The sequence below is a fragment of the Gorilla gorilla genome, chromosome 5 (assembly GCF_029281585.2).
Source record: "Gorilla gorilla gorilla isolate KB3781 chromosome 5, NHGRI_mGorGor1-v2.1_pri, whole genome shotgun sequence".
In the NCBI taxonomy this organism is placed as follows: Eukaryota; Metazoa; Chordata; class Mammalia; order Primates; family Hominidae; genus Gorilla; species Gorilla gorilla.
The window spans coordinates 140,965,258-140,974,238 of record NC_073229.2 but is presented as its reverse complement, the minus strand read 5'-3'; positions in this window follow the sequence as shown (position 1 = coordinate 140,974,238).

Below are 8,981 nucleotides of genomic sequence, written 5' to 3'. Positions count from 1 at the left end.
ACAACAGGTGCTGGAGAGGATGTGGAGAAATAGGAACACTTTTACACTGTTGGTGGGACTGTAAACTAGTTCAAGCATTGTGGAAGACAGTGTGGCGATTCCTCAGGGATCTAGAACTAGAAATACCATTTGACCCAGCCATCCCATTACTGGGTATATACCCAAAGGAATATAAATCATGCTGCTATAAAGACACATGCACACGTATGTTTATTGCGGCACTATTCACAATAGCAAAGACTTGGAATCAACACAAATGCCCATCAGTGATAGACTGGATTAAGAAAATGTGGCACATATACACCATGGAATACTATGCAGCCATAAAAAATGATGAGTTCATGTCCTTTGTAGGGACATGGATGAAGCTGGAAACCATTCTCTGCAAATTATCACAAGGACAAAAAACCAAACACCGCATGTTCTCACTCATAGGTGGGAATTGAACAATGAGAACACATGGACACAGGAAGGGGAACATGACACACTGGGGCCTGTTATGGGGTGGGGGGAGGGGGGAGGGATAGCATTAGGAGATATACCTAATGTTAAGTGAAGAGTTAATGGGTGCAGCACACCAACATGGCACATGTATACATATGGAACAAACCTGCACTTTGTGCACATGTACCCTAAAACTTAGAGTATGATAAAAATAAAAAAGTAAATTAAAAAATTTTTTTTAAAATAAATTTTTTAGAAAGGTAAAAAGAATAAATAAATATTTTTATTTAAATAAATAAGCTTCATAATATCTAGTATTGCACTGATTTAGACATTTAATTTCTAAAAATGGAGATTATTCTTTTTTCCCCATTTGTGGGTAGGCAGGGATAATGAAGATTGTTCTTATCATTAAAAATGACTAATGGATTTTAAAAGTACTAAAATGTTTAAAACCTGCAAAATATTTCATCCAAGCGGCAGAGAACAAATAGGCCACAGGATGGACTTTAAGGAATAACATGAGGATTAGTTGCAGGGGAGTTAAGAGAATAAAGTTACTTTATTATTATGCTCTATCAAGTTCCACTTTTCATCTATAATGAATACAATATTTTTATTCACTTCCATTCAGAAATTCCACTTCTAGGTAAATACCCCAAAACAAACTATTGCACATGTACCCAATGAGATTTGTCAAGAACACTCATTGAAACTTCTTTTACAACAGTAAAAAATTGGAAAACAGAATAGGCAAGCAATATATTAAAATATAGGAGACTACAGAGCATGTAAAATGAATGTATTAGTGCAACAGTAGTAATATAGATACATATCCTAGACATTGTTGAATAATGGAAACATTTGTTAGAAACATTTGTTAAGTAACGAAAACAATGTTAGAACATTGTGATCTCACCCCAGGGACGCCTCCTAGTGATTGTTGAGGTTGAGGGAAGAAAACAAAACTGAACCTACTTGGCCCAGCCCCTTCTATGAATCTTGCTGCCTGCAAAGAGGAAGGACACATTCTGGTCTATTCCTTATGCCATTCATTTCATAAAGTAGACTCTGGCATGGTTGGGGGTCTGCCAGGTCCAGGTAGTCTAGGACTTGATGAGTCAGTCAATTTCATTCTAGGGCTCAGTACTAGGAACAAAGTACTTGCCTGCAGATGCCATATCTTCCAATCAACTTTATGAATAATAAAGGTAAACTTTGCTTTCCTATTAGCAGACTATTCTTTCATATCTCAACTGCTTTAAAATTGGCAGGAAACAGAGGTGTCATTTATTGAGCCTCCTCACATAGCCTGACATTCTACAATTATTATAATAGCCATAGTATGTATTTAGTGACTAATACTGACTTTAACATTTTTAATGTATTTTATTATGTAATTTACATTTCAGTCTTTCCCTAAAATTTTATGTTTTTCTCCTTTGTGTACTCTTTGTACATTTTTGTGCATTTATACATCGTGATAGAGATTCATCTTGTACTTAATGCAACCAATTACTATATGAGGCAGGACATTTTTCACTTATATGTAGCTAAATTTATTTTATAAAAGCAATTATGATAGCATATATAAAAGTGACCTTACAATTCAATTTTTAAATAAAGCACTTACACAACTAGCAAGTGCTTCAAGCACTTCTTTAAAGAGTCTCTTAGAGCAGTCCAGCTTTTTAGGAACTAGCTTTGAAGTTTTTAGATGACTATTAGAAAAAAGTTGGAAGCACTTCAAACTCAGAACATAATGGTAGTAATAGAAGTAAAGACGCTGAAGTACATGAGTTTCCATCACCATCAAAAATTTTTGCATGATTTTAACAGAGCTTTATTATTGAATTAATACATCTCACTCTGTAGGTGCCATAAATTATTTCTCTTTAGAGTTATGATCTAGTCAAAGTAGACACTGACATTCCAAAAACAATTAAGTATATACTCAAGCAGGCAGCTGTTTTGATTTTTAAGGTTTGATTTTTGGATAGCATAGTATAGATAGATTTTGGCTAGATATGTACAGTGCTAGACCTCTGAAAGTAAATGTTTGACATTTTGCAGTTGAATGAAAGAAGAAAAGGAATAAGCAAAATATAATCACTGATTTTTAATTCCTAAAGCATCCTGTACCTTAGGTTATCCAGTTTCAATTTTGAACAACTTCCCTAAATTTTGGTACTTTAACCCAACACAGAGGTCTTGTTAGAGAGCACTGATAATTAAATGATTTTTGGTAACAGTTCCTTGCCAATTATTTTTAACAAATTTTATGGTAAATTTTAGTTATCATGATGATAAATTATTGTTAGTATTTGTAGATGGTGATATAGTAAGAAATATGCAAAAAAAAAGCTTACACTGCAAATTGGAAATCAGTAAGAGTAGTCTCAAGTAAAAAGTTTGGAACAGGAAAAAAAATTATTTTGATGAGTTGATTTTTATCCCTGAATAGGCAGAATGTTCAAATAGGTTGGTTCCCAATTTCGAAGAGAACATGGCCATATAATCCAAGAGAGAGACAAGTGGCTTAGAGTAGTTAAAGAGGAATTGTACCAACGCATGTAGGACAAGAGGTAGTTGTCTTAAGGTAATCTGAGGTGGCATCATTCGTGGTGATTATGAGAGAACAACCTTCTTTTACTGTAACTACTTAGGTAGGAAATTACATTGTATATCTATTATGAGTGTGATTAATTTTGCAAGACCATTTACATGTATGTTTATGAGGGGGTAGTATAGGATGAGGAGCTGGAGAAGCACTAGCAAGTCATCAGAAAATTCTACGCAGGCCAGGTGCGGTGGCTCACGCCTGTAATCCCAGCACTTTGGGAGGCTAAGGCGGGCAGATCACCTGAAGTCAGGAGTTCAAGACCAGCCTGATCAACATGGAGAAACCCCATCTCTACTAAAAAAAAAAAAAAATACAAAATTAGCCAGGTGTGGTGGCACATGCCTGTAATCCCAGCTACTTGGGAGGCTGAAGCAGGAGAATCGCTTGAACCTGGGAGGTGGAGGTTGCAGTGAGCCGAGATCGTGCCACCGCACTCCAGCCTGGGCAACAAGAGCAAGACTCCATCTCAAAAAAAAGGAAAAAGAAAAAGAAAATTCTATCCAAGCATGCAGATTTGAACCATGTAGTCATTATTGTGGATTAAGGATGGAAAGCCTGTAGCAGATTCAATTTCTTGGAATGATAAAATGCTAACTTTGTCATGCAAAATTGTTACTCAGAGCTTAAGAGTTTGAAATTAATCATGGGGGCCAGAGGCTGCTTCACCATAAAGTGATTAGGCAATTGCACACAATCTAACATATATAAGACAGTCTTGATAGCTACTGAACTAGACTACATAACTAGACAAACATAAGCTTTCCACATAAGCTTTCCACTAAAGAATGTGAGTGACATAGCCCTTGCAAATGGACACATGCTTTTTTGCTGTCCTGGAGGGGCAGTGAATAAACCGTTCAAATGTGCATGCATTTCAGATTTGCAACTTCTAAAGCAAAAGCTTTGTATTATTGAAAATATGAAAGGCTTTGAATAGTTCTTATCTGCAGGAGTAGTTAATCAAACCTCCTTTCTCCTGAATGTATTTCTCAGACTAAAACAATGGGACAAAAAGCAACTCAACCAACTCAGTCATCCCCTAATGAGCACTGGTCACACATACAATTTTTACCCCAGCACTCCAAGCCAGAACTAAATCATTATGTTAGTTGATAGCTGCTGTACGTCACTATTAGTACCACAGAGTAATTAAATGTCACCTACCTTCCTGTGGTTAGTGACATTTTGTGTCTAGGGATATAACAAGGACAGAGAATTTGAATCAGACCATGCAAAGTATCAAAGCAGAAGACTTTGGAAGAATCCTCCCAGAATCATTGTGATTTTTTTCAGGGCTGTTTTTTCTGTTTTGTATTGTTTTGTTTTGTTGAGACAGGGTCTCACTCTGTCACCCAGGCTAGAGCGGAGTGGTGCGATCTTGGCTCACTGCAACCTCTGCCTCCCAGGCCCAAGCAATCTTCCCACCTCAGCCTCCTGAGTAGCTGAGACTACAGGCATGCACCACTATGCCCGGCTTATTTTTTTAATTTTGTGTAGAGACGAGGTCTCATTATATTGCCTAGGCTGGTCTGGAACTTCTGGGCTCAAGCAGTCCTCCTGCCTCAGCCTCTCAAAGTGTTGGGATTACAGGTGTGAGCCCCTATGCCTGGCCTCAGGGCTGCTTTTGTATTCTGTGGATAGAGATTTGAGAGCTAGGGTTAGAAAAAGAATATGGAAGAGCTTGGCACCATGAAAGTTTTGCATGATTACAACCATGTTTTAGAAAGCTCTCTGCAGGCTATGCAAAGGAAGGATTGGAGAAAGAATTAACCAGAACTGGGGAAAATACTTTGGAGGTCATTATAATAGGATGGTTGAGAGGTAATAAAAGACTGAACTACAAAAATAAAACTGGGAATCAAGAGGAGTAACATGAAGACCTGTAAGTAGAGCTCATTGATCTTGCTTGATATCTCATTTTGAGCAGAACTATAGGGTAAAGAGCCAGACCACCAAGGGCTGAGGTATAAACAGGAAAAGACAAAAACGGACACAGTTAAAAATATGCTTCTTTTTTGAGAGCTTTGTTGGAATGAGATCAGGCAATATCTGTCATCCATCCATTCCTTTATCCAATACATATTTGAGAATCTGCAAATGTGCTAGGTACTGTGCTATATCCTGTCCATCATATAGTGATGCCCCAAGACCATCAGGGTTTCCCTGGTCATGGAGATTGCATTCCGAGACAAAGCATGTATGCAAACACACAGAGACTGGCAATTGCCAAGGAGAAAACAAGGTAATGAAATAGAGGGTGGGAGGAGGGGTAGGGAAACCTTTGCTAGGTTGGACAGGAAAGGCCTCTAGGAGGTGGTGACAGCTATACTGAGACCTAAAAAATGAGGAAGATGGCCAGGCGTGGTGGCTCACGCCTGTAATCCCAGCACTTTGGGAGGCCGAGGTAGGCGGATCACGAGATCAAGAGATTTAGACCATCCTGGCCAACATAGTGAAACTCCGTCTCTACTAAAAATACAAAACTTAGCTGGGCATGGTGGCGCGCATCTGTAGCCCCAGCTGCTCAGAACGCTGACGCAGGAGAATTGCTTGAACCCAGGAGGCAGAGGTTGCAGTGAACCGAGACTGCGCCACTGCACTCCAGTCTGGGCGACAGAGAGAGACTCTGTCTCAAAAAATAAAAAATAAAAATAAGTGAGGAAGAGGTGAGCATGTGAGGTGAAAGGCAATGCAAAGACCCTGACATGAGAGCAAGCTTTCCCTATTTGAGAAAGTCAAAGGAGATGCATGTGACTGGACCATATAGAAAAGAGACAGTGGCTGGAGTTGAGCTTGGAGAGGTAGGCAGGTCCAGATCATACAGGGCCCTGTAGACCCTGGTAAAGAGTTTCCATTTTATTCTAAGCACAATGTGCTTGGAACCACTGGAATGTTTTGCCAGGATAAACAGATGATTTGATTTATGGTTGTTTTTTTAAAAAAAGACTACAACCAGAACAAGTTTTGATGTTATCATCAGCTCTGACCCTAAGAACCCAGGCCAAATTAAGACCTTTGGCATCCTCAGTGCTGAAAATGTTATGGCCTTCATCAACCCATATGTAAATACATATTTAGAAAACAAGTGTGAGGTCATTTTACATATTTCTGGTGCTCCCGTGAGGATTTTGTTTGTTTTTTGGGTTTTTGTTGTTGTTGTTGTTGTTGTTTTAATTCCAAATTTCAGAATAATTTCAAAACGCTCCCTCATGTTTTCAGTGCCCTTTCTGTTGCTGGTGTCCTAAGCGTATGCTTAGTGCCTAATGAATAATCGGGCCCTCATTTGGACCACCCACTTAATAAGGTTACCCCAAGCACTGGAAACCCTTGTGAGCTGAGTCTAGAGATAAACTGTCACTTTAGCACTTTCCCTACAGAAAGACTAGCAGGGGATTGAAAAACAAGTTAGTTAAGGTCCCGCTCAGGCCTTCCTTTGGGAGCGGGTCATTTCCTGATGAGGGAACCTCATCCCAGCCAGACTGAGAGCTCCTCGGGGGCAGCTCTGCAGCTCTATCTTTGCATCCTCTGCTTTAGTCCAGCAAGAAGCACACAGCTTCCAACTAAGAAAAAAAAATTACCTACACTCTCCAGTGTTTATGGAATTACTTTATTTAAAATCTACTCCTAGTTATAACAGTGTATCTTAAGAAGTAACTAAATTAGCTATAGAAAAGGAAAATGTGAGCCATTCTAATCAAAAACAAGGCTTGAAGGAACAATACTGACAATCGTACGTTCAAACAAACTGCAAATTACATGGATCTTTGAAATGAAAAATAACATAGAACACAGTGAGTAAACGAAAACTGCATGGATTAATAAGCTCTGTAATGAACAAGAGATTTTTGTTTGGTTACCTGCTATAATCTCAGAAATAAAACAGTATCCAGCACATAGGAAGCACTCAGTCGATATTTGTTTAGTGAATAAATGTGCTGGCTAGGCGTGGTGGCTCACGCCTGTAACCCCAGCACTTTGGGAGGCAGAGGCGGGCAGATCGCCTGAGGTCAGGAGTTCCAGACCGGCCTGGCCAACATGGTGAAACCCCATCTCTACTAAAAAACTACAAAAATTAGCTGGGTGTGGTAGCAGGCACCTGTAATCCCATTACTTGGTAAGCTTAGGCAGGAGAATCGCTTGAACCCGAGATGCAGAGGTTGCAGTGAGCCGAGATTGCACCACTGCACTCCAGCCTGGGCAACAAAGGGAAACTCCGTCTCAAAAAATTAAATAAATAAAATAAAAATGTGCTGTCCTCATTAGAAAAAGAAATAAAGGAATATAATTACTGTATTATTCTATTAAAAGTTTATTCAAATTTTTTTTACTTGTTCTAATTATAGAACTGAAAAAAATCTCTAATGCAGATGTAAGTAATTTATTTATGTAGACCACTGCCAAATAGTGATATTTTAATCCCATCAGGGATAGAGAACAGCAAATTGTTCTTTCTCTCATGACTTGAGCTTATTCTGTTGACCTGTAGTTCTGCAATACTGGAGAAGCTCGAAATAGAAAATCCTGTGTATATATATGACATTTGATTCCCTCCAGGGAAATAAACTTATTTCCCTTGTTTAATATTTCTTAGTGAATTATTAACGATTGTTTGTTTCTCAGTGATGGCTTTCTCTAGCTCTATGGATACTCCCTCTCAGTGATGTGAAGACAAATAAAATACTAATAGAAAAAAACACATTTAAATAATGCAAGAATCTTCAAGTAGCATAATGCTGGAGCAATATTAGCTATGGCAACATACTTTCTCAGGCAGGAATTCATTCAGTTGAGTTTTATAAACACTTATTTGGAGACTGCTATGTGGTAAGCAACATGATAGACACTGAAAGTATGAAGTTTAAAAGGACATAGAGTGTCCTCAAGCATCTCAGTCTTTTCGTAAACTAGCCTAGGTGCAGACTATTCTGTTTTCGAAGACTTGTATTCATCTATTCATTTATTTAACAAATACTTATTAAATATCTACTAAGTGCCAATTTTTCAGCTATATCTTGGGAATATAATCACAACTCCTGAAGGTCAGGGAGCTCCTAGTTCCCCACAGGAGATTTCATAAATTAAAATGCCCTTGTGTTTTGGGACTAAAGAATGTGACGGGGAAAGAAATCATTATCTTCTGAAGTATTATTACACACCAGGCACATTTAGAAGGACATTGCTAACCATGGTTTCTAAATATCTTCTCACTCTACTCCTGCTTATTCTTTTTCACCTTGTTTTATTTTTCTTCATCTTCACCTGATGTCATCACTGCTCCAACCCCAGCTCTGAGAGGTAGCTGGCACATAGCTGGTTATTGGTAGTCATTGCATGAATAAACCTAAAAGATAGGAATTCTGGTTTTACAAAAGAGACCAAGACTTATAACTTAAATGATTTACTGCTCGTGATTGTGCAACTTTTAAGTCACAAATCCGGGATTTAAACCTAGGTGTGAAGGCAAAGCCCATGTTCCTTCTGCAAGCGCTCCTCTAAATGTATGTCTTCACAGAGCTATTAACCCCTCTTTTTTTGTTTAACACTGTTATGTAAAAAGAAAAAAAAACTGAGCTGGCAGTTACAGAAAAGTTATTGCCTTCAAGAGCCTGACAGTCTAGTTAGGAAGCAAAATATCTAGAAATCCAACAAGTGCAAAGCAGTGTCTAGATAAGGAGGAAAACTCACAGGCAGTAATAGGAGAGGAGGGTGAGCTCGGCCTGGTGCTGGGCTGATGAGCACTTTGACTTGGCAGGAGGTCTGTTGTCTGTGGAACAAGATAAGTAAATTGCTTGTACAACCCTTCTCTCCAATCATTGAATCTGAATCCCTGTTACCATTTAATGCCTGAAAATAGTAGATTCTTTTACCTTTTAGCATAGAGGAGATGGTGGAAGGTGACAGAAGAAAGGCACAT